This window comes from Streptopelia decaocto, assembly GCF_964273445.1.
Source record: "Streptopelia decaocto genome assembly, chromosome: Z".
In the NCBI taxonomy this organism is placed as follows: Eukaryota; Metazoa; Chordata; class Aves; order Columbiformes; family Columbidae; genus Streptopelia; species Streptopelia decaocto.
Genome location: NC_138657.1, coordinates 10,553,670 through 10,580,542, shown reverse-complemented (window position 1 = coordinate 10,580,542; position 26,873 = coordinate 10,553,670). Strand labels below are relative to the sequence as shown.

General features: G+C 45.0%; 1 protein-coding gene across 1 annotated transcript in view; it reads left to right on the top strand.

The window, feature by feature from the left end:
* The first annotated feature begins 1,728 nt into the window (after nt 1-1,728).
* The window catches only part of KIAA1958, a 61,165-nt gene continuing 36,020 nt past the window's right edge, over nt 1,729-26,873 (top strand). Inside the window, exon 1 of the mRNA XM_082075746.1 lies at nt 1,729-2,210. The gene's annotated coding sequence lies outside the window, so the exon portion shown is untranslated. The remainder of the gene's footprint in view (nt 2,211-26,873) is intronic.

The window sequence follows — 26,873 nt, the reverse complement described above, 5'->3', positions numbered from 1 at the left end:
TTGGAGAAAAAGAGAAAAGTAAAGCAAAAATGCAAAGGAGTCAGGAGAAAGGAAGGAGGGATCAGAAATGAGAATGAAGAAGCCATATAAGTAAGACAGGTAATGGCTTTCAAACTGTGACTTGCGGACTGCTTCCAAGTGCTCTGCAAAGCTGACTGCAAAAAGAAAGTTAATGTTTATTTCAGCAGTTTGCACAGAAGTTATGGTCAGCAAAGTCAGTTCCTCCGGTGCAGAAAGGAGGGCAATAACAAGATCAAAGACCAGCAACGAAGAGCAAGCTCCTCTTGTTGCCTGACTGCACAAGATGTGCCTGGGTTTAAGGCCCTTGGAGTTAAAGTGCTTGTTTAGAAGGCAGTTCTCCTAGGAATTCCTTAGTGACATCATCTGTGAAAATGCAACTATTTGATCTTGAAAAGGGAGCTCAGCAGTCCCATCCTGGCAGCAAACAGAGCACTGGTTTGAACAGTACAACCTGTGCAGCCTCTGCTGAGGAGGCATGTTTGGTGGCCCGTGGGGTTCTGGGGGTCACATCCCTGAAGCACAGCCCATCCCAGTGCCTGGCGGGAGCCTGTGGATGCAACAGAGTCCAGGAAGGTGGTGGTCTCGTCCTCAACGTTGCAAGTCCTTTGACTCCAGGTCCCTGCATGAAAAGCAAGGGGTGTTTGCAGGGTGTCATGTGTTTGGCATGATGAATGGAGGCAGCCTCTCCCTTTACTCCCTGGCGTAATTACTTCTTCCATTTAGGTTTCTCGATCTTTAGGAGTCTTAACACTGAACCCTTAATTCTAAAGCATTAAAGACCTCTGGTGTGTTGCAGCAGCACGGCAATGACATCTTACTGAAAATAACAAGAGCAGAATGGATGGCAATCTTCCACAGGCAAGGTCAGCACTGCTACCAAATTCCCCTGCTGCATCACAGGCAAACCCGGAAAGAGCATTATTTTTGGCACGAATATACTTCCAGATTGCCTCCATTATACTCTTGTGTAAGCATTGTTGCCATTGTAGATAGTAGCATGTGTTAGCCCATTCAAGTTTTGCAAATGTTGGCATAAGGAACATGAGGAAAGGAAACCTCTGGGGCATGAAGCAGGCGGCTTGGAAGGCTGACATTCCTTCAGCAGCAGCCAGGCCTGTCTCCTCTGGAGTGACGCAACAGGGCAGGGGAAAAAGCCCAACTGAGGAGATGAGCAGAGTTTGCTTTGGCATCTACCTCACGTGTTGTGGGAGAACCAACACACAGAGAAAATGCTGCAAGCACACAGTGAGCAAAAAAACCACATATGCGTAATGTTGCTGTTGAGTTGCAGCCAAAATAAGAATGTTGCAGTTTTCACAATGGAGAAATCGCAATTTTTAATGCCCTATATGCAGACATAGGAGGGATACACATATATGCGTGCATATGTATATACCCCATACAAAATTAAACATATGGTGTTGTACATATGATGTCATGTAAAAAGAGTGCAATTTTTTTATCAGCAGAAAACAATTGACTAGCAGTTTGGACAGAACTACTTTGAGTAATTCCGCTGGTGTAAGTCAACAGATCTTCATCAGAATAATTAGATTACTTTTGGCAGTTGCGAATGCGTTCCTCGCTGAGACAGTCCTGGTTTTGTGTGCACGGTTTCCCCCCGTTTTTAAAGGCAAACACCCCTACCCGTGGCGGTGCAGATGAAGCAGCCCCATCTGCCCGCGCTCACGCAGGGTGCACGGCCATCGCCACCCCCACAGGGTTTTTGGGCGGCGCTGGTGCCCCCCGAGCAGCCTCTGGCTGCGTTCGCCGATCCAGCCACTCTGCAGGCGCCCCCCCGCCGCGGGCCCGGCCATGGCGGGGCTGCTGCCGCCAGCGAGACCGCGGTTCGGGGCCCGTGCGCGGGGCCGGCGGCGGGCCCGGTGTGCGGGGCGGTGCACGGGTGTGCCATTGCACACTTCCTGCGGTCTGCCTGACCAGGCGCCGGTTTCCGGTAGCTGACAGGAGCCGGAGCCCGTCGCTGCCTCCTCCGGCGCGGAGTACCAGCGCGCAGGGCAGCGCAGACACAAGCACGGAGCGGGGAGGAGGGGGAAGAGGAAGAGGGCGGAGGGAGCAGAGCAGCCCCCCCTCCCCAGCCCCCGAGCAATATCACAGTAATCCCCCCCATGCAATACAGGCGATATTGCACAGCCTCCCCACCCCACGCGCCCACCGACAGGCACCTGCAGGTACGTGACCCGCCCGGCTGCGCCGTGTGTCCGTCTGTCTGTGTGTGCGTGTGTCCGTGTGTGCATCCAGCGCTGCGCGCCGCGGGGGGGGGCGGGCGATATTCCCCGTCTCTCCCTTTGTGCGCAGCGGAGGGCTCTCCGGGAGCCTTCCCCGGGCAGATACCCCGGCCCCCCGGCCTTCCCGCGGGGCAGCGGTGCAGGGACAGCGGTGGCTGTGCCCCCCGTGCTGCACAGGAGCTGCCGGCGCAGGGGGACGTGGGGGGCAGGAGTGCCTGGCAGGGGGGGTCTGGTTATAGCACAACATAGGGAGCGGGGTGATCCCCGCTGCCCCCCGTTGCTGCAAAAAAAAAAAAAAAAGCCAAACAAACAAAAAACGCGTCCCGTCCGTCCCCCCCCCGCTTCCAGCCCTGTGCTGAAATAGAGGCGGGAGGGGGACAGCCAGGGGGGCTACAGTTTGGGGTCCCTGGGGTCTGGCGGCTGCCTGGAGCGGCGGAGTGGAGGGGCCATACCTGGTGGTGTGGTTTGGGCCCCCCCCCGCAAGGGGTGTTCAGCCCCCCCATCACCTCCTGCAGGGGGGCACAGGGGGTCCCTATTGCCTCCAGCCAGCACAGGCAGTGGGGTGCACGTAGGGAGAGGCAGCCCCTTGCAAACTTGGCTTGGCACCAAGACGAGGCAGGAGCGATAAGGGAAGCCAGAAAACTGTGAAACAAGCTTGGAAAAGATGGTTAAGTGCAAAGGAAAAGAGTGAAAACGGTGGAGACGTATATTGAGCCTTCCACAATTTAATTCTGGCTGTCAGAAACAGAGCCACTTTCCAGCCAAAGGAATAACTATGACACATACGTTAGAACTCACCTTCCATCTGCAGTGTTAATCGTTATAAATATCCTCTGAACACAGCTGCTTATCCAGTAGTACTAGATGTGGAGTAAGGCTGTTTCCATTCAAGTGAATGAAGATCTGTCCCAGAAACAAAACAATATGCTGTGTAAAAATGAAGTCCTCGTATATGCCTGGCTTTCAACATTTGAATTGTTAATCCATGAAGTTTGCTGTTACCTGCCTTCTCTGCTATTCCCCTGCTATCCTCAGAAATAACACCTCTGCAAGTACTGCTGCAGTGCTAGAACTGCGATAGATGCTGAAGCTTGATGTGAACTGCCGGGGACAGGAATGGTTTTTCTTTTTTTTCTGTTGATTTGAAAAGAAATGGGATCAGGCCCTTAGTGTACCTGGTAGCAGCAGTGAGAATTTGCATAAATCAAATCGTTACATCCCTTTGCTACATTCTGGATGACAACTTTTCAGGTCATGGCCTCGCCTTGTTTGTCTTTTTTCCTTCTTTAAACAGAGTAACCCCGAAAGGTCATTTCAGGTCAGGAGTGACCAGTTCCTGTTTCCTCCTGTGGCTGCTCCTGTTCCCCTCCATGTAACCCGGCGCTCAGACAGACATGGCTGTACCTGTGTGGTACTGTAATTACTCTAATAACCCAGCCAGCACCCGCCGGGCTGCACGCCTGCCCCACGGCACACGAGCATCCATCTGGGCTGCTTCCAAATGACCGGAGACGAGTAAAACCACCTTGGGGGCCAGGTCTGCCTGATTTTTAAAACATCATTTCAGGCTTGGCTGAACTTACTTTTGCCCACTACTAAGGCCACACACAAAAGTCAAACTCAGAAGTCGCATGGTTTATGCACTCACCTGCAGCCCTGTGCTGAGCCTGGCAGGCAACCTGCTTCAGCGATCCCCCTCTGCCTGTGGCTTTCAGCAAAAAGCTGTTTCTCAACCTTGTGATGAAGTTTATCAGCTCTTCAAACTATTTTGTAGGTAAACTTACAAACCAACCTGATAGTATAAAAACCTTGCACCCAAGCAAGTAATAAAGACGTAAGAACTGGCAAAAAGATACTGTGTGAACTAATTTTTAACAGAAGGTGTTCAGGGGCTAATAGATGGTTTTACATGCAGTGTCAAGCTTGTTCTGAGATAGGCAGTAGAGTTACTCTTTCTGGTGTTGCCAGTAACGCCTCTCAAGAGCATAACACAGGTATTCTTTCTATTCCACTAAAATAGCTACATTTCCAGGAGGTAACCTAAAACTTGTGCAAAAACTCATAACAGCTCAAGCGCTGCATTAGCAGTTCTTAGCAAGATGTTTTGGGGTTTTGTTAGTTTGTTTTTAAGCAGATATATATCAATGCTGCTCGTGTACTGATGCATCTATGTCTCTGTGCTACACCAGGAAGTTTCCTATAACTGAACTTACTGAAAATTTCAAAAGCACAGAAGAATTCTGCTTTGTGCGTGCAATGATAACAGGTTTACCGAGTCACCGAGTTCCCGAAGCGGTAGTGGTTTGCTTCGTTAGCAGTTCACACCTGGCAGTTGTTAAGTGGCCGCCAGTTTGACTGGGTGGCCGTGTCCGTGTGCTCGAGCTCAGCGCAGACTCGGAGTTTCAGCAGTGCCTTTCAGTATTTTCAGCCTTTGGACCTTATGCCCCTCTGACTCCCTTCCGTGTCAGTTATAAAAGTCGGAGTGTAGAGGTCTGGGTGTCTCAAGCGTGGGCAGATGTGTAATCCCAGCCCTGGCACTCGTTTCCACTGTTTTTCCACATCTGCACTCCGGGAGCGATAACCCAGCCATGCGCAGCTCAGAGAGGTGGTGTGAAAATTAACTACTGTTTGTAAGGCACTTGACAGAAACATGTATGGCAATTAGTCCTCTCGAGGATTGTTATGCGTCTGGTAATTCAAGTGTAACTAGCTGAACGGAAGGCCCTGTTTTCAAAGCTTATTGCTGCACAGCTTTCTGCAAAGTAAAACGGTGTGAGATGAAGGTTAGTGACTTAGAACAGTGAGAATTTTTACTGGCTTTTCTGGTTCCTTTTCTGTGAAAAACATTCAAAGAGGAGTGTTAGTTTAACTAAGTCAAGTGTTCCCATGATGGATCCTCCTAATAGCTCAGGGGAACTTGAAAGACTTACATGTTAGTACTATTAATAATGAAGAAGACCTGTGGAGCACAACTGCTTCATCCTCAGTTACTTGACCTTGGCTACAATTTGTTGATTTATGAACTTTATTTACTGGCAGGGTTGGCGAATTCTCGTGCAAGATAGAAATTACAGCGTGCCAGCTCTCTCTCGTTTCCGTGGTAACGAGTGCACTGCACAGATTGCCTAATGAGACCCTTGGCTGGCCACTGGTAGTCTGTGTTTTTCTGGTTTGGTAATTCTGGGCCCTGAATTAAATAAAAGGTTTTGTTCATATGACTGCCTGAACTCAAGCACTCAAAATGGAAACAGAAATAAAAGAATAGATGCCTTCAGCACAGTGAGAATGTATAGTAATTTAACCTCAGTCATACATACACAGATGGGATGTAAGCAGGTAACTTTCAGTAATGTGTTTTCTTCAGTTTTTATCACAGTCCTTGTATTGCTCCGTGCCCTTTTCTTATTTATTGTTTAGCAACAGGCAGGATCTGCAAACTTTTGTTCACTTGACTTAGATTAGCTCAGAGACATCACTTGAGTCCTGTTGGACTCTGGCATCTTGGGGTTTTAGCCCTTTGAAAAGTTAGGGGAACAAAAGTTTTCCTGTAAGTGTGAAATCACAGGATTAGATTAATGGTGTTCACGGAGTGAGCACTGTGACCTTCAGCAAGTTTTTATTTCCACTGCAAGAGTTCAAAGTAATTATTTTCTAAAAAGAGTTACTGTACCTAAGGTATTTTATATACATAGTTTCTAAATAGTACCTAAGATAACTGGAAGAGATAAGGGGAGGTAAGAGATGCCTCTCCCTTTTTCTCTCCAGCTTTGTTTATTTCATTAATTTCCCCACCCTTTTTTGTATGTTCTACCCTATTGTTTTCCTCTGTGATCTTCAGTAAGGTGACTGTCTTCCATCAGTGCGGACAATCAAGAAAACAAAACACAAAGGCAAATGTTTTTTAAAAACATGGACATAAGCATATAGCAGTGGGAAAATGTCAAAACATTCAAACATCCAAATAGTTTTATTTGCTTGAATCACCAGTGCTATAGTTTGAAAGTTTTGTTGTTTAGTTCCTTCACCTATGAGCAGCTGCATCGTAACAGAAGAAATACACAAGAAAGTTATCCATTGTAGAATTATCTTCTACAGCAGTTTTATTCAAAATTTACGTAAAACTGGCTGCAACTGAATTAAGTAATTCTATATTTTGGTGGCTATCCTGTCATGGGTTAAGGCTGGAGAAAGAAAAACCACTGATGGTCTAGTAGTTTACATTGAAATTCTTGCCTTGCCCTGCCAGAAGCAGCCTCTAAATGACCTGTGGTACTTAACTGTGTATTAACCCATCCTGGCTTAAAGATTGCTGGTTGGTGTGACAGACAGAATAAAACTAGCTGCAACAAGTGTTGGGTTTAGAAATCCATCTTGGAGGGAAAACTCCAGTGGAAAGCTGTGAAATGGCTAAGAGGTAGACACGTCACATTTGGGCTCTGGATTGTTGCCTTTAGTTGCAGAGGTCGCGGCATTTTAAAGCTCTTTTCCCCGAGTTGGGGTCTGCTGGCCTGCGAACAAGGGAGCTGTGGCTCTTAAAAGCTGTTGTTGGTTCTGCTGCTTTGGCTGCCGGTGTCAAATGCCGCCCCCTGCCCCTGCACACGTACCCCCAACAAAAAAAGAGCAGAGTTTCTAATATGCCTCTGCTGAACCCAGCTGTTTATTTTGTGGGTGTAAATTTCCACATGGTCGAGGGCTGTGGTTTACAAGCTCTTTTGAGAAATCACTTAACAGTTTGCCCCGTAGTAGTATAAAAAAATAACTGCTATTATGTTTTACAAATGTGTAAAGATGTGTCATATATAAATATGAATAATATACATAGTATCCTTATTTCTCTATATATGTAATATAAAAAAATATAATATTTGTACTACATGTAAATAATGTAATTTATGTTGATACTGTATTATGTGTTCTATATTATTTAATATATCATAATGTCATATATTAACATATATGTTATTCATTATTATTATACTTTATTATTATTCTACGCATTCTATTCTGTAGTCAGATGTGAGAGAAAAAGTAGATCTCCCAGAGAAGGTGTCTGACTATGGGGTGAGGGAGCTGTGTCTGCTGGGACCTCTCCTGCTCCAAGTCCTATCCAGCATTTTCCCAAATGATCCAGTGGAAGGAATGACGTGCCTCCCTCCATATGGCACCTACGTAGAGCACAGGGGTGGAAGGAGCCACAAAGACCTGGGAGGACAGAATCAAGTTTCAAAATCTTCTCAACAGGTTAGAGATCTGGGCTGGAGATGATAGGGAGTGAGGTGTAAAATGCAGGGTTCTGCTCTCTGGTAGGATTAGGGAAATGCTGAAATTACAAGCTGGGTAGCAATTCTTTTGCCAAATTTCCTTTTTTTTAGCCCAAAAAACCCCACGCTGCAAAGGGGAAGGGAATAACTTTGCTTCGTTGCCAAAGTGGATGGGAGAGGAAAGAGTAATTTTCAGTAGGAGGGAAGGTCAGGGCTGGGCATCAGAACGTGGTCTCTAAGAAAAAGGTTCAGGAAGCTCTGGGGTGATGTGTGAGGATGTTACCGTGGGAAAACCGCACGGCGAGGTTACACGATCGTCTGTCAGTGGGGAGAGAGGAAATGTGACCCTGCTTAGGAGGACCCCTGACCTTCAGTGATCTTTCTTTCATCATTAAACCCCTTGTCTGTAGGAAGTTTTTCTCTAGAACTAGTATAGTGGACATTTCCCAATAGGGCTGAAGAAAGACAACCAGAAATTTTATTTTTTTAATAGGTAATAGAGAGACGGGGGAGAAGGAGCACCTGTCTGAAGTTGTGACGGCAAAGCACAACCTCACCACATTGAGCAGTGTGGCCCGCTGTGATGTGCGAGTGGTTGTGCAGAGGGATGTCAGTGGCATGGAGAGGGAAATGCCATGGCGAAATTCAAGCGCTTTTCAGCTGATGCGTCTTCAGCTCTGTCCTGGTCATGGCACTGATATCTCCCCAGAAGCAGTCCCGCTGCAGGAAAGCGCTTCGACAGTGAGAAACCTCCTCCCTTTTTTGAGCAGCACGTCCATGTGGGATTCACACCTTACAGAATCACAGAATCACAGAATGTCCGGGATTGGAAGGGACTTCAAAAGATCATCTAGTCCAATCTCCCTGCCGGAGCAGGAACACCCAGATGACGTTACACAGGAAGGTGTCCACACAGGTTTTGAATGTCTGCAGAGTAGGAGACTCCACAACCTCCCTGGGCAGCCTGGTCCAGTGTCTGTCACCCTCACTGAGAAGAATTTTCTTCTCAAATTTAAGTGGAACCTCTTGTGTTCTAGTTTGAACCTATTACCCCTTGTCTTACCATTGGTTGTCACTGAGAAGAGCCTGGCTCCATCCTCGTGACACTCACCCTTTACATATTTATAAACATTAATGAGGTCACCCCTTAGTCTCCTCTTCTCCAAACTAAAGAGACCCAGCTCCCTCAGCCTTTTTTCATAAGGGAGGTGCTCCACTCCCTTCATCATCTTGGTTGCCCTACGCTGGACCCTCTCCAGCAGTTCCCTGTCCTTCTGGAACTGAGGGGCCCAGAACTGGACACAATATTCCAGATGTGGTCTCACCAGGGCGGAGTAGAGGGGAAGGAGGACCTCTCTCGATCTACTAACCACCCCCCTTCTAACCCACCCCAGGTACCATTGGCCTTCCTGGCCACAAGGGCACAGTGCTGGCTCATGGTCATCCTGCTGTCCACTAGGACCCCAGGTCCCTTTCCCCTACACTGCTCTCTAATAGGTCATTCCCCAACCTATACTGGAACCTGGGGTTGTTCCTGCCCAGGTGTTAGACTCTACACTCGCCCTTGTTATACTTCATTAAATTTTTCCCTGCCCAGCTCTCCATCCTGTCCAGGTCTCTGGATGGCAGCACAGCCTCTGGCGTGTCAGCCACTCCTCCCAGCTTGGTGTCATCAGCAAAGTTGCTGACAGTACACTCCGTTCCCTCATCCAAATCATTGGTGAATATATTGAATAATATAGGCCCCAGTACTGACCCTTTAGGCACTGCGTTAGATACAGGCCTCCAACTGGACTCTGCCCCATTGACCACGGCTCTCTGGCTTCTTTCCCTTAGCTGGGCTACAGGCAGGTGCTTCTGTGCAGCTGTGCACAGGGAGTCTGCAGGATAGCAGCCAAAATTAGAGAAAGATGAGCTTTTCATATGCGCTCAGGGTTGCAGTGTTTTCTTAACCTTTCTGTTTGTCTCCTCTCCTTAAACCTGAAGCCGCGGTCCGTAATTTCTGTACTTCTGGTGTGTCTGCAGTCTTGAGTATGGAGGGGAGAGGATGTGTTTATGTTCTTTGCTAAGTGTTCTCCTGAAGCTGTAGAAAAAACGTTCACCGCCCCGTGATAGTTTGCAAAATCTGCTGCAAAACACCATAAGGAGCCAGCATATTTTAGCTGGTAACACTCCAAATGTCATAGCTTAGAATTTTCAAAATATTGCAGGATGGAACAAAACTAGTGAACTATTCTCAAAATGTAGAAGCTGACACTTTTTTGATTGGTGAGATTTTGATCCTTGCTGTTGATCCAGTTTTGCACAGGAGATGCTGATGTTCTCATTCAGTAGAACATTTTCTGTTCCTGGTTCTGTGGATTGTCCCTCTACAGCAGTCCATAGTCATACCAGGTCATGCCTTTCTAAATAAATATCTGCTCAGATTTTATTGTAACTGAAAGGGATTTGTTTGTGGTTTTTGTTTTGTTTTGTTGTTGTGGTTTTTTTTTAAACTAGGAAAATATCTCCTGCCTGAAATTTAGGTTGCATACTGTTTGTTTGTTGTTTTGGTGTTTTGTTTTGTTTTGTTTTAGTTAAGGCATATTTTAAGCTTCCTATCTGTAACTACAAAATAAAGGGTGGCTTTTAAAAAACAGAGCTCTTATTCACAGGCTCAGTGTTAAATTTTTCGGACCCAGGAGGCAAACATTTATTGTGCAATCAGTAAACTACAATTGAAACTGTTCTGTAAAGTGGCTGGCATAGTGTGTGCCATATGTGTGAATCCTAGCAATTTTAGCAGACCTGATGAGTGTTGACTTCAGTTTAAACCATCCAGCTTTAACATTTCCATCTCTGATTTCCAAAAATACAGATAAGTGTTGTGGAACTAAACCAGTTAAAAAGAAGTGTTGCGTTTATAACAAGTGAATGAACATTAAATATCGACCAGCAGGTTGATAATTTCCAAACCTTCTAGATTTCAAGTTACATTTCAGTGTAGATTCTCCTTACAAGTTTAAAACTTGTGCCCCCATTTCAAGATATGCAAAAACCCTCATGCAAATAACTTGTGTCTAAAAACTCTTTTGGTTAAATCCTGTTTTCTGCACGCAGCTTCACTTCATAGCAGGGTATAGCTAAGAACCCCATAAATGGTGTATTTTTGCTGAACTGAATATTGTGAATTAAACAAGCAATGTAGGACTCCGCCCACTTAGTGTGACCTGGTGCCTGGTATCAGCCTAAAAATCAGGCACAGTGCTGAGTGTTTGCTGAACAGGCAGCCTGATTTAATTGAAATACTGGTGACTGATGAAGATATTTTTGGCTAGGGAGAGCTGGGTCAGATATTTTGATTTTACAAATCTGCCTTTAAGGGAGAGAAGATATTTATTACGGGAGTGAGTGAAGAAAGCCAGAAAAATATGCATGTGATATATATAAATCCACAGTATGCGGATTTTTTCCTCCTTGGCTTACCATAAACAGTCTAAGGGCTCAGCCCTATAACATATTAGACATAATGGTGCAATCCAGCTAAATACAGGTGAATGATCCTCCTAGAAACAGAAGCACTAGTCAATAAATGTTTGCAAATTTTAGTAGATAATTAAGTTCTGTGCATTTTTTTCCTGTATTTTCCCGAAGTTGGCTGTGAATGTGTTTCCCCTTCAGCTAGCTTTTTTGTTTGGTTAGGTAATCTATTCTGAAATAATGAGACTGATTTCAGTATGGAAATGTACAGCAGCTCTTCTTAATAATGCATTCCCACGTATAAAAAAAATTGCCGACTGGCAGAGGTAAAAAAGTAAAAGTTTGTAAATTTGGATTTACAGCTTTTTTTTGGACTGCAAGGGAATACATTATACAGAGCATCACAAATAATTCCTGTGTTGGAACAGCTCCACAAGATGGTGGAGCGTTGCTGGAATACAGCATCAGGCAATTTATATGGAGGGCAGTTATTCACCCAGCCCTTTATTTGCAAGAAACATTCCACACTTTAATTGAGCTCTCTTCCATATGCTGTATCTGCTTTAATGCATTGTGTTTGCTATATGTATTTGAACAGTCTCATAAAGATAGTTAAAATTTGTTTTGGTCTAGCCAGGAGTCAAGGAGAAATAGGAGCTCGGAGCTATATAGCAACGATACGCACTATTAACCATTGCAATTCAATTTTTTGTGTGCCTGTGTTAACATTCAATACTTTCCTGTTGGATAGTTAGCTCTGTAAAGCTAAGTGACCTTTTTGCAGTCAGGCGTCTCTAAAACTGACTTCACCTCTACTGACCTCCTAGATACTGATTAAACTGTTTGGCTGTGTTTGATTAGCTTAGTTTACAGACCATTTAACTGGTGCAGAAGTATTTACATGGGATAATACTGGGAAGATTAAGATGGGGGAAGTGAAAACCTGTAACCACTTCAGCGGGCTTTATGAAACAAAGAGAAATTAATCCAGCGTGTGCGTGTGGATTTTGAAATCTCAGGACTTGCCCTTTGGGCTCAATGATTTATTTTTCTTCTGGAGCAGAAGTTGCTTTTGCTTCTTCAGTGGGAGGTGATGGTTTCCATCGTTGCTGCAGTTCCCTGTGAGATTCACAATGGGCATGAGGAATATGCTTTTTAACAAGATAAGAGCAAATTGCTCTGTGTTTTACTTGGTTAGAATTGATGCACCACCACCGTTCTGGCACAACTGAAAACAAAAAGTCTGAGTGAACACATCTAATCATCAGATGGTCAATGTCTTTCCTTGGCTGCCTCCACCTGTGAATTTCCCTACTTGCCCGCACTGCGCAGTGTGGTTTTCTTGTTCCCGCTGGCATAGCTGGGGCAAATTTGTAATATTATGCTATATCAATCCTTTTTGTCCAATGCCCTTTTTTCCACTTCTAATGACCACTGGGCAGTGACCTTCAATGTCATGTTTCAAGGGAGTTGCCCAGTGTTTTTTGGTGGTTTTTATTTTGGCAGACTGTAGCTTTTCAGAAGCTTTCTTCTTCTTCAGCTTTTCTGACCAGTGCATATTCTGTTTCCTACCCGTGTCGTTCATCAGAGGGGACTTCGTTATGCCTCTCAGTGAGGAGATGGAGGGACATCTACCTGTGGCTGTTGAGATTCCTGTGTGGAGGAGGGAGCTGGAGTCTTTGCTCAAATGTGCTTTTGCTGTGGACCTCACACATATCAGAGTTTTGGGACTGAGCTGGCAAGTCACTAGGAGGGCTTGAAGGACACAGCTGGTTGCCCTGATGGTACTATACCATCCTTCCTGTAAAACTAATACAGCCTTTGTTGGCCTTTGGCTATAGGTGGGGACCTCCTGGCTGTGCAGAGGGACCAAGCTGTTTGTGTGGATGAACCGTCCATTCCTCTGGGTTCTGTGTTCTTGCCCATCTTGCACAGTGTACAATTTGGAGGTGCAGTGAGTTTCCTGTCGTCTTGCATGGACTTTTTGTCCAGGGATGGTGTCCTAGGACAAAAAAAGCTCAGGGTAGACATAAGGAAGAAATTTTTTACACTGAGGGTGGTGAAACACTGGCCCAGGTTGCCCAGAGAGGTGGTGGATGAACCATCCCTGGAGGGGCTCTGAGGAACCTGATCTGGGTGAAGATCCCCTGTTCATGGCAGGGGTTGGACTAGATGAGCTTTGAAGGTCCCTTCCAACCCAAACCACTCTGTGATTCTATGATTCTGTGATTCTATGACATCAGGGTCTGGGTCTGGGTTCAGCAGAGGCTGTAAATACCTCCTCCCAGCCAACTGGCAACTGGAGAGCTGGACCCAGGCCCTCATGACTAACACCAGAGTCCTCTGTCAAGCAAGGTCCTTCTCACACGGTGGGAAGTTCTTCTGTGCCCATTGCACACCTGCATAAGGTATCTTCTCAAAGCTTTATTGAAGGTCAAGTAAATTAAATCATATAGGTCATTTTAATCTGCTTGGTTCACCTTTCCTCTCTGTTTAATGACTACTTCAAAAGGCTCTCACAGCTGTCGGGGGTCTAGCAGCTTTCCTTCATGACTGCTATATGAGTGTGATCCTGTCTGGTTCCATTTAAGTGCTGCACTATGTTTGTTTATGCGCTGCCTGTGCAAGATACTTTTGCAAAAATAATAGAAGTGTATCACTTTTGCTGTATTTATAATTATACTATAAGGAGTTCAGAAGGATGTCAAAGTAAAATTTCTGCTGATATGACATGCTACTTGAGAAACAATGCCTTGTTTTTGTTGTGTGCCTTTTTTGTTTGTGGTTTTTTTTTTCGAGTTTCAGGGTACTGACAAAAGAAAATGGCATTACCATTTTTCACATGGCTTGACCCATTAGGTTGTTTGGTAGAAAGTATTTGAGTAGGCAGCAAATTGAATTCCTTTTACATTTTCAAGACACTTAAGACAGAAAATAGAAAACACAGCACTAGATAAACATGCTGCATATATAACAACATTACTGCCAAGGAAATTTAATTCAGTCTTCAGTGATGGGTTTGGGCAGATGTCTTGCATTCAGCTAGAGATAAGGTAATGCATGCAGTGCAGTCTCAAGTAAGTAGGGACAAGGTGAAACTGAATATTTTGCATTACTTGTATATTATTTATTGTATCTGATAGAAGCGTACAGCAGATACCTGATACTACCACCAGCTGCCTGATATCAGACACTGCGTCTGCATCTGGACTTTCTGTACAAGAATCACCTCAGAAAAGCATTTTTGTAAATGTCTACTTTACTATTGCTTTTCGGGGTAATTTGCTTTCTTTTCTAAGGCTGTAGTTCTGTCATCGAAAGACAAGATTTGCATTAGTAGTTGGTTATTAGTATGTGATGGTCCCAGCATTTTATCTCAACACTGTGAAAAGCAGCAGTTTTGATCAACTGTTATAAGAAACCAATATTCCTGTGCTTTGAGGGTAGGAGACTGCAGGAAGACAGTTTTAGTATAGTTCAGCATCAGAATATACTGTGAAGGGGAAAAAAGTCTCAAGTGTAGAAAAAGTACTTTGAGTGCTGTGGAGAGAGATATGTCAGTAATATGCTTAGATGGAGAATGAGAGGAGGAAGAAAGTAGCACCAAAAAATGGGGGAAGTTTCCAGCTGTTTGAGTAGGAAATAAACTGATGTAAGAAACTGTCTGGTGCACCAGGTAACCTGGTGGTTGTGTGCCTCGGTGCTGTTGAGGTGGGACTCTGAAACTTCTGTTTGCCTCAAAAGTCACATAAGTCAGGACCGGTGCTTCCAGAAAGAGCTTACTGTATTTTGGTATAAATCTGTCATGGGAAAACCAGTTTTGAGTCAGATTCTCTAGGCAGGAGACTACAGTCCCCTCTCAAACAGTGCAGTCAGCAACAATCTGCCTTTGTCCTGTCCTCTTTCCATCCATTTGCCCCTGAAGACCCCAATGTGGGCTGTCCACAGTGTCCCTTTGCTCTACAGAAGCATGGCTCCCATTTTACAGAAGGAGAAACTGAGTCAGAGAGACTTGGGCTAAAGGATGTTTTATTGCTGAAGGGCATTATTAGCAGGCAGAGACCACTGAGCTCCTGACTGCTCCAAGGTGAGAAGCACATCTGGGGTGGTGAGCTGGGCTTGGCTTGCTCTGCTCAAGAGTGCTGACAGCTACAGTGATTTTCCTTCCTACCTGCAAAGAGGTGAGCTCCGGAGGATGGAAAAAGGATGTCGCAGCGTTGGGCTTGAGCTCTGCAATCTGCTGCATGGGTCTGTCCTGGAGTTCGGAAAGGGTTGTGTTTGAACAGACCACCTTCCCCAAGGCTGGATGCAAAGATCAGACCTCTATTTCTTAGGCTTTTTTCTTAATCACACGGCTGTTTTTTTCAGCTAGTGTCAGGTTTATAATTAAAGGAAAGCAGCCTGATCACCACTGCTACCCCACTGCTTCAAAATCAGGGCTGTTACAAAACCACTGTGATCCAGCCCCTGAAGAATGGTGACTACAGGTCTGGTGGCCTAACAGGACAGAGGCACACAAAATGGGTAGAATAACTTCCACCCTCCTACCTGCACCACCATGAGCAACTAGGTCCTTCTCCAAAGCCACATGAAAATTACTTCATTTGAGGAGGAAGTGCATGCAAGAGGCTTGCTCAGCTACAGAGGTGGCCAAAAATAACGAGCAATGTGTTTGGGTAAATGCACAACTCCATTGAGGAGTGTCATGTTCTGCAGCCCTGGGGAAACCCCTCTGGGTGGAGGGGAAAAGTGCTCAAAAAAGAAGGTGCAGGAATGGTTTGTGATCTTAACAAGAGCCTGAGCCACCGCGGGTGGATTCCAGGTGGTGCCCAAGGAGCAGGCTCAGTCCTACTGGGTTCATGCTCTTGAACTGTGCCATGGAGGACACCTGTGTAATAACAAGGGTAAGGGAGGGAGGACAGAAATGCACAGTTGCAAACCAAACTGCATCTGAGCAGCACCATGAGCTGTCTTGCCAGCATGTCTGTAACCTGCTTCTCTTGCTTTCTTGGCTCTCAGGTCAGCAAGGGCTGGGAGTGTGCTAGACAGCGATAAGGTCTCCCCAGCCTCCTTTTCTCCAACCCAAACTATTCTATGATTCCATGATACCCTTCCCCACAAACAGGGTCAAAGCAATAGGTTTTTCTGGTAAGAGGAGGGAGCAATATTCAAGAGTGTCTTTTTGAGGATGATACCTTAGCCAGTGATACCTTAAAGAGAAAGGGACTACAGTGAGGCAGAAAAAAAGATGAAAAATGGGCAATGGAAAAACTATGTGGTGCTGCCAGATGCTCGCCAGGAGATGCAGCTTGCAGTGTGTGGTACATGTGGACCTCATGTGCTCCACTGCACCTGCATGTAAAGTCACCAGGCTTGCCAGTGCAAGGCAATATGCCTGCATTTTGCTGACAGAAATGGAAGAGATTTTTGTTCTTCCTTGTGGGATGCATTTGCTTTTTATGCTAGGGGAGCATGGAGTAACCTGGGCAGACAGACAGAATGATTGTGCATGCCCTGGGGCAAGACACAGTGTTTGTTCTGACAAAATCCTATTTTATTCTTGTTTGGTTTGTTTTCATAAAGGCCTCTGCAGTGCATGCTGGGGATTGAGTGGGCTGGGAGTGGGAGGTTGCAGACTGCTGGGGAGAGCAGTTTTTCAGGAACTTTTGCTGCTGTAAATGAAACCCATGGCCTGTCTGGTTGCCAGCTTTTTCTTCACAGTTAACAGAGAAGGTTGTCTAGAAGTTACCATAAAGGGCAATCCTTGATTTTCTGTGGTAAGGGTGGTTTGAGAAGATTTACAAGCATTGTGAATTTAATTTTACAGGCACCCGTGGATCTGTGGTGCTTCCAACTGCTCCCTCCATGCTGCGTGGCACGGAGAGCACACACTGCTCCAGCTCTTGCACTCTGACCAAAATCCCCCCCCGATTCCAAGGCTGACAACTAGTGAGATACGTCTTGCTTATGTTAATGTCAGTGAGAGAAGAGTTTAGTGTGGTGTGAATGGGGAGGTGCAAGGATGATCAAGTGAGTGCTGTCATTGTGTGTCACTCAGGGTCTGGCACGTGGCTGTGACGTGCATGGCAGCAGCATGGGCCCTGATGGTGCAGGGGCTGCATGGAGCTGATGAAGCTGAGCCAGCCACAAAACCTTCACCTTGCTTTCCAACAGTCCCTCTGAACAGGCGTGGACATCTCAGATATTTCTCTTTGCCTTTATGCCTAATGGTAGACCCACCAGCATTGTTGGGGTGGTCAGACACTATGAGCAAGCGTTATGAAAGTTGCAGGCATATGTGAGCCTTACTGAAACAGGCAGTGAGTATTTGAGTTAGGCAGCTAAGTAAAGAGTGAATTTCTTAAGAGCAATTATTGAAGTAGTTCTTTACCTATGGAAGCATCTGTTAAAGCAGAGGCAGGTGGTGGTGTTGCTCTGTTTCACTGAACAGTTTATTGCAATGGTAACATTACCACCTGTGTTCTTCATGGGCATTTGTTCAAAATATATCTGTGTTTTGGGTTTTTTTCTGGGCTTTTTGCTGACATTCATTTCTTAAGTCAGTCGTTTCCTAATGTTCACTGGTGGTGTCATAGAAGTTTACTTTACTTGCATCAAAAATACTCCATAGGTAGCAGAAATGAGCTGATGGCTCTTAATTCATGAAACTAACAAATACAGAACAACAGCAAAACAGGGAGCCCTGAACAATATGGCTCTAGCTGAGCTCAGCATTGGATGTTGCACAGCTATGGTTCAGATTTGCACCATGCCCCAGAGGTGAACATCCCACATTTGCAGCCACCCAGGTGAGGAGGGCAGTTTTACCAAGCACCATCTGCTCAGCAGCGAGGTCGTCTCTGGTGGTATCTCCCTCTCTCACCCCTTGCTACTGATTGGAACTGTCTCCATGCATTGGAGGGCAGTAGGACAGAGGGTTTCTTCTGCATTTCTTGTATCTTCACAGGGCTGGCTCAAATACTTCATAGAGTTGGCTTGAATTCTCTGTTCAACTTTGGGCCCCTCACTACAGGAAAGACACCGAGGTGCTGGAGAGAGTTCAGAGAAGGGCAACGAAGCTGATGAGGGATCTGGAGCACAAGTCTGATGAGGAGCAGCTGAGGGAGATGGGAGTGTTTAGCCTGGAGAAAAGGAGGCTGAGGGGAGACCTTATCGCTGTCTACAACTGCCTGAAAGGAGGTTGTAGCATGGAGGGTGTTGGTCTCTCCTCCCAGTGACAGGTGATGAGAGGAAATGGCCTCAGATTGTGCCAGGGCAGGTTTAGATTGGCTATGAGGAAAATCTTCTTTGCAGAAAGGGTTGTCAGGCATTGGAACAGGCTGCCCAGGGAAGTGGTGGAGTCACCATCACTGGAGGTGTTTAAAAGATGTGTAGATGAAGTTCTTAGGGACAGGGTTTAGTGACAGAGGTAGGTTAACAGTTGGACTTGATAATCATGAGGGTCTTTTCCAACCAAAATGATTCTGTGATTCTATGAGTATCACTTACAGTTGCTGGCACAGAATCAATGCTGCCTGTGAAATGATGTTTGTCCCACACGCTGCTCTCCTCCCTGCTCCCCCACCGTGACCTTCTCGCTGTATCTGTTGGATTGGACTCCAAATGTGAACAACCAGAAGCTTTACCTTTAAATAACTCTCTTTCATGAGGAGTTAACAAGCACAGTGCTCTTAGCTATGAAGTGTTTAACTTGCAGAGCTGTGCTGCAGAGCAAGAAATCTTTTGACTGCCCTTTCCCTATCTGCCATCTTTCAAAAGTGTACAAGCGAGAGATTTTAATTTCTTGCCTTTTTGTCTTTGGCAGATTTATTCTCATGCTGCACAGCTATTCTAAACACAAGCCTTTTAAAATGTTCTGCAAGACTTTATTTTTGTTCATATCTGTTTTACAAGTATTCTTACGTCCATTTGTTCCAATCTGACAGACAGTAAGTAGGTTAAATTTGGAATCATAGAGTAGTTTGGATTGTAATGGACCTTCAAAGCTCAACTAGTCCAACCCCTGCCATCAGCAGGGACATCGTCACCCAGATCAGGTTGCTCAGAGCCCTGTCCAGCCTGGCCTGGGATGTCTCCAGGGATGGGGCATCTACCACCTCTCTGAGTAACCTGGGCCAGTGTTCCATCACTCTCACTGTAAAAAATTTCTTCCTCATGTCTGATCTGAACCTCCCCTCTTTTAGTTTAAAACCATCACACTTATTGCAACAGCCCCTGCTAAAAAGTCTGTCCCCATCTTTCTTATAGGCCCCTATTAAATACTGAAAGGCTGTGATAAGGTCTCTGTGGAGCCTTCTCTTCTCCAGGCTGAACAACCCCAACTCTCTCAGCCTGTCCTCACAGCAGAGCTGTTCCAGCCTCTGATCATTTTTATGGTACACTTATTTATGGTCACTTTCTCTGACCTTCCTTCTCTGGGTTGACATACCTCTAGAAGCCCTTCTTGTTATTCTTTGCATCCCTTGCCGAGTTCAGCTCCAGCTGTCCCTTGGCCTTCCTGACCCATGTCTGCACAATCAGGCAGTGTCCCTGTACTCTTCCCAGGACTTCTGTCCTTGCTTTCACCGCCTGTACATTTCCCTCTTGCCCTTCAGTGTGACCAGCAGATCTTGACTCAGACATACCAGCCTCTTGCCCTCCTTACCCAATTTCTTACACCTGGGGATCATGAGCTCTTGAGCTCTGTGGAAAGCCTCCTTACAGATCTGCCAGCTCTGTTCTGCTCCCTTGTCCCTGACGGAAGTTTCCCAGGGGTCCCATTGACTCACTCCTTGCAGAGCTGGAAGGTGGCTTTCCTAAAATCCAGGGTCCTGACTTTACTCTTTGCTGTCCCATGGCCCCCAGGACTGCGAACTTCAGCAGTGCATGATGACTGCAGCCCAGGCTGCCTCCAGTCTTGACATCACCAATTAGCTCACTGGTGAGAGCCCCACCAACTTGCTGCTCCCCACACCAACTCTCTCACTGGTAATGGTTTGCAATTGGAAGAAGCCAGCCATGTTTGCAGACACATGAAGAATGGTGCAAGGCATTAATACAAGAATACACAATACGGATTTTTTTGTTATCATATAATCATAGAATGTCCTGAGTTGGAAGGGATGCACAAGGCTCACCTAGTCCAACTCCTGTCCCTGCACAGGACAACCCCACAGTTCACACCATGTGTCTGAGGGTGTTGTCCATCTGTTCTTGAACACTGTCAGGCTTGGGGCCGTGACACCTCCCTGGGGAGCCTGTTCAGTGTCCAGCACCTCTGGGTGAAGAACCTTTTCCTACTGTCCAACCTGAACCTCCCCTGGCACATCTTCCTGCCGTTCCCTCGGGTTCTGTCCCTCCCTCCTCCTCGTGAGGAAGCTGTAGACTGCAATGACGTCTCCTCTCAGTCTCCTCCAGGCCGAACAAACCGAGTGACTTTAGCTGTTCCTCATATGGCTTCCTCTCCAAATCCTTCACCAACTTCATAGCCCTCTTCTAGACACTCTCCAGCAGCTTTATACCCTTTCTATCCTGTGGTGCCCAGCCCTGCACACAGTGAATGCTGCAGGTGAGGCCGCACCAGTGCAGAGCAGAGCGGGACCATCCCCTCCCTGCCCGGCTGGTGATGCTGCACTGGATGCACCAGGACACGGGTCCCTCTTGGCTGCCAGGGACACTGTTGGCTCCACAGCCCCCCTGGGCAGCCTGTTCCAATGTTCTGTCACCCTCACTGAGAAGAAGTTTCTTCTCAAATTTAAGTGGAACCTTTTGTGTTCCAGTTTGAACCCATTACCCCTTGCCCTACCATGGGTTGTCACTAAGAAGAGCCTGGCTCCATCCTCATGGCACTCACCCTTTATATATTTATAAACATTAATGAGGTCACCCCTCAGTCTCCTCTTCTCCAAGCTAAAGAGCCCCAGCTCCCTCAGCCTTTCCTCATAAGGGAGATGCTCCACTCCATCATCTTTGTTGCCCTGCGCTGGACTCTCTCCAGCAGTTCCCTGTCCTTCTGGAACTGAGGGGCCCAGAACTGGACACAGTATTCCAGGTGTGTTCGTTCAGATGTTTTTCAATAACTCCCAGAACAATCTTCTCTGTAATTTTGCCAAGCACAAAAGTGAGACCTGTAGTTGCCAGGGTCATCCCTGTTGCCCTTCTTGTAGACTAGGACAATGTTAGCCAGCTTCCAGTCATCTCAGACCTCTCCAGATTCCCAAGAGCTTTGAAAAATCACAGAGAGAAGTCTCACTATGACATCAGCCAGTTCTTTAAGCACCCTTGGATGAATGCCATCAGGCCCCTTTGACTGGTAGGGATCTAGCTGGAGTAGCAAATCTCACACAAATTTGGGATTGATTGGGAGTTTATCATTCTCACAGCCATCGTTCTCTAGCCTGGGGCTCTAGGTGTCCCAGAGCCCATCTTTGGTCTTGAAGACCTACGAGAAAAAAGCATTAAGCATCTTTGCTTTGTCTGTGTCCCTGTTTATCAGGTGACCATTCTTATCAAATAATGGGCCAGTGTTATTTCTGGCTTGCCTTCTTCCATTAACATATTTTAAAAGCCCTTTTCATTGTCCTTCACAGTACTGGCCAGCTTCAACTCTAATTGAGCTTTGGTTGCACAGATTTCCTCCCTGCAGAGGCAAGCAGCATCTCTGTAGTCCTCCCATGTTGCCTGACCTTGTTTCTACTGACCATGTAATTTCTTTTTTCACTGTAGTTCAATAAGAAGATCCCTGCTCAGCCAGGCTGACTTTTTGTCTTGCCTGCTTTGACTTCTGGAATTGCCTGCTCCTGTGCTTTTAGGAGTTGGTACTTAAAAAGTGACCAGCACTGATGGACCCCAGCACCTTCAAAAGCTTTTTCCCAGGGAACCTTACTAAGCAGTTCTCTGAGCAACCTGAAGTCTGCTCTCCTTATGTCCAGAGTTGCACTGAGGTGAGTTGGACTCACTTTGCTAGTAAATAATCAGCAGCTCTTACTGGAGCAGCTCTTTGTGAGAGGAGGTGAAGCTGTCCAAGCACAGTGCCAAATAAGTCCTTTTGGAAACATGTCAACAGAAATTCAGTAAAGCTGGTCAGGGCAGTTCAAGACACCCCCTGTAGTAACATCAGCATGTTCTTTTTTTTACCTTTTTGCCTTTTTGTTTGGTTTCTAATTTATAGATAAGAGACTGTGTCATTCCTCAGTGTAATCCCAAAATATCCCTTCTGGGTCCTCCAAATAAGAAATGTCCAGATATCTGCTGAATCTGCACGTGTCAGAGACCTGGCTGGCTTCAAATGCAAATACACTCCATGACATAGTGGGACGAGTGGGTATCTCATGTGTGCATGTCCTTGCTGAAAATGCTTACAAGAATTACATTAGTAATTGTACATGCTAGAAAGCTCTGTGTTACCTAGACTGTGATCTTCAGTTATTCTTAGCATGTTTTCCAGTGTTTATAATTAATGGCTAACAAGTTATTAATATCTGGAGAGAGTTAGAAGAAATAAGATATTGGTATCAGTGTCCCTGGTATGACTACAGGGTATGACACTTCAGCTCATATTTATGGGATAAAGGTTTCTTGTTTTTTTTTTTTTCCAAATGAACAATGGCTGTATATTTTCTGCTAACTCTATACGAAGGCTGGAATAAATGCAAGCATAAGAAAGAATTAGTTGGAAACCTTGTCAAGTTGATATAGTAAAATATCTTCTGGTTTCTTTGAAACCTACTGTGTTTTAAGAAATATTTTGGTTAATTGTCTATCTTTTAATTGGCAAGAGAAGAGAAAGTCTGGAGTACCACAGATGGAAGGATGTATGTTTTTTAAGTTTTTTTTCTGTTATCTTTGGAGACACTAAGAAGTTTATCTGGATGCTTTCTTGAAGGAGGTTAGTGTTGCGCTTTTGAGGTGTGTACCTTAACATAAATTACTATCCTGCTTGTAATGACTTTTATTCAGCTGTTCTTACCAGCATGCACTTTGTCTAGGGCCATTTCTGACTCTAATCCTGAAATGAACCAGTGTGAGCAGAAATGGGTAATTTTAGAAGGAATTTCCTCATCTGATTTGGTGTTATAGATCCAGCACTAATAAAACACAGCAAGAACAGACTTTAATGAAGAATGCAATGCAATGTAACAATATAAGCAACAATATATTACTGCATGCATGATAATACTCTTATTTTTCTTGCCAAACATTCAGCAATGTAAGTAACATGTTCTTCTGAACTCCAGTTGTCCAAAGGCTACATTTCTGTCTCTGAACCTCCAAGAGGAAATCAGTGAGGGATCTTCAGACTCTTGAGAGTTCTCCTTGGCAGATAGAGCTCTTCTTCCAAAGTCTTCTTTTGTGTGCCAGGCACCAGTGCCTCTATATGTAAAAAGTGAATATTCTGGACATTCTCTCCATTTCCTAATCACCCACCATCCCTAAATCTCCATGTTGTACATGCCAAATCTTCCGCTGATGTCGATAAGGTCTGTGGTTGCTTGAGAACACAAATGTAGCTCTTTTGACCAAAGCTTTGGAACTTGCCTATCTGTAACTTTGACAGGTTTTTACACTCAGGATTAGATCTTATGGATGCTTACATGCCTACAGAGACCTCTGAGGATCTTACCCTGTGCTTGTACATCCTTTTGGTTACATAAATGCTTCTAACAACTGGCACCTGGGTTGACTGAGCCAGCCAAAAGTCAAAGGGACCTTTACCAGGTACATATGTTTAAGCGTTTGTAGCTCCAGTCCGTCTGAACTTGGACCTGCAGGACTTTGAAAGACAATGCAAAACAGTCCCTGACATCTCCATGTTGCCCTGTGGCTTGCTCCCTGCTTTCTTCACCAAGAGCAACAGCAGGTCAGGGTGTCCTGTGGGGTTGCCACCAGCTCCTCACCTGTATGTAGGGTGAGAATCACAAGGCTTCCTCAGGGAACCCATCTTGGTAATCTTAAAATGTCATCTGTTTTAAACCATGGTTTAAATTTTTAGGATAATCTGAATTGGTAAATTCCAGTATGTTAAAGGCACACAGCTAGAAATATTTCCAGGGGTAACATAAGAACTGGCACATAGTTGGGTGGAGCATTTCTAATTTTGTTATCCACTGGCTGTTGACTACAGGATGTTACCCGGTATTTCTGACTGGCTTACATTTGAATGCAAATCCTTGCTTTTACTGGCTCATCACAAGGGCAGTTTTCATATTACTGTTTTTTCTAAATCATGGCAAAATCTTTTCTAGGAACTTTATTAGGGACTCAACTGCATGTGATCTGTTATGCACAGCTGGATACAAGCCAGTTCATGGAACAATCTATTGTCTTTATGTTTCTTTTATTTTTTTCAAGTCTGTTCTTTTTTGCAACTCTTCTCCAAGGTTTTTTTGTTTGGTTGGTTTTGGGTTTTGTTTTATTTAAAAAAGAAACTGCATGGCAGAACCTCAGTCTGGTACCAGTAGTTTAATGATAAGGATAAGTGACTGTAAAGACAGTTTCAGAATGTTTTTCTTGCTGAGAATTAAGTCCTTGGAAAACCATTTAACATCCAAAACCATCTCCGTATTTAGAAAAAAAAGGGAAACCTAAACCCTGAAATTCTAGTATAGAAGGTGGGATTTCATACTCACACAGAAATGCTGAGATCTAATTTTCTACAGAAAATGACCCCTCTGTTTTGTGTAAATGGTTATTAGTGTGGTTTCACTGGTACTATTTAGCCAAATAATGCAGGTTTCCAATATTGCCATAGGTGCACTATTCTCATTTCCCTTGGTTTAGAAAACCTCTAAAGTGAGAGAAATCCTACAAAAAAGCCAATATAGGCCAAATCGGGCATGTTAAAGTATTTCATTGACAGAAGCTGTTTGTGTTCGGTTGTGAGGAATAGCATGGTGTAGTTATGTTGTATGGGCTGGAACTGAAGGCATTGTTTTTCCATTAAGAATATAGGAGAGTTTGGTCCTCACAATTTGTGTGCAAGTCAGCAATAACATTCCTGTTTTCCTTGTACTAAATTATGTGCAGACTTTCTCTTAATACAATTTCTAGGAAAATAAAAGACCAGGGAAAAACATCTTGCCTGCAGGCTGTATGTGCTTCATTCTTCTCATTGTAATTCTAAAATTAGAGAGGGTACACACACTTCATTGTGAACACATGAAATTATATATTTTAAAGACTTTCCAAATCTGTGGTATGATTTCTCCATTAGAGAATTATTGTGAACCACAAGCTGAGTCAAATGCTGGTGTCTCTGATATAGTGGGGTTTTGTATTCAGGTCATCCTGAGAAATGGTGTGAGGAAAGATGCAATTTGGGAACAAATTCTAATGAACAACACAAAATAACCAAGCCAGCATGCATAAGACCCCTGGTAGCTAAGTAAAAGCTAGGCTTTTTTTTTTTCAAACACTCAACACTTAAAAATCTTATTATTGATGCAATTTTCAGAAATTATTTACTAGAAAATGTGTTCTCTTTAAAAATGTCCGTTGCTGAATTCAGAGCTAGTATAATATGAGAGATGGCTGAGGTGGAGATAAGGCCACAGTAAATCTCCCTGCCACGTTTTGCTATTCCTAGTGGACAAGCATCTTCTCAAGTACACCTCTGAGCTGTGCTGTTGGTTGCATGGTATAGCAGCATATATTGGTGCCACCATCATATTTGCCAGGCCATTGCCGCCAACAGTCCTGTTGATGGACAAACTCATGTAGGTGCTGTGAATATTGGGTCTTTACCCTGGCACTGTTTCAGCAGGGCTGTTAAATTATTTGCATGTTGGCTGGATGCAGAGATCCTGGTCACAGGCATTTCTGCCTCATCCCCAGAGCAGCTTTTATCCCAGAGGCTCCACATCGATTACTAGAGGTACCTGAGAGTCTCTGCTTGGTTATTTTAAGACCCAGCTCATGCCGAAACAAACAGGGACATGTGTTTACTCTGGATAACCACGTTGCTGTTGTCACCCCCCATAGCTTGCTCTGAGGATGGTAGCTCCTGTGTGAAGCATAGATTGCAGTCATTTAAAGTGGAGGTAAGAGTTTCTAGCACTTATAAGAGATGCTGGATTGAGAGAAATAGAACAAGAGGTTTTATTATTGTTTCCTGGAGGCTTGACCCCTTACCATGCTTCAGCCCTGCTCTGAGGGCTACAGGAGCAGCTTTGGGCTCTGATGAACAGCTGGAAGTTCCTGGAGAAAATCTGAGCCTGGACCAGAAACAAAACAGGTCCAAAAAGGCTGTTTTCCAGAGCTGTAACACACCTCTGTAACTGTGTTTGAGCACAGCCTATGTATTTACACATGACTTGGAAAGCTGTGGAAAGAGCATTAGAGGAAAACCCATGAGCAAGCACTGCTGTAGAGTGTGAAGCTGCTCATTCATGCTGAGTTCCCAGCAAATGTTGTTGGAGCCAGAGCATGGTAAATCAGTTGTCCTGCTGGTTTGTTTGTTTGTTTCAATTGGTTGGGATTTTTTTGTATTAAATTTTGGTAGACAAGATGTGAACTCAAAGCAAGAGAATCTGGCTTACTAGAGGGATCACGTAACTGATGACTCGGCTAAAAATGCCGTCTATCAAAGATAATGATACAAGAATTATATGAGCAGAGGTTCGTTTGAATCAGTTCTGGCTACCCAAAGAACAAAGATCAAAATTCACCCACCTGGAGAGCAGCTGCAATGACATTATTCTTTGAGCAGGCTACAAACTTGTAAAATAGATGTTTAGGCCTGGTTCAATGACTACTGAGGCCAAGGGAGTCTTCACCTTGGTGGGTATTAGATAAAGCTCTCCTGAGCAAATTTGATGGCGGGTAGTTTGGCTGTATCGCAACTGTTCCTTTCTGCACAGTGGTGGTCCAACCTGTATTCAAGGAGTGA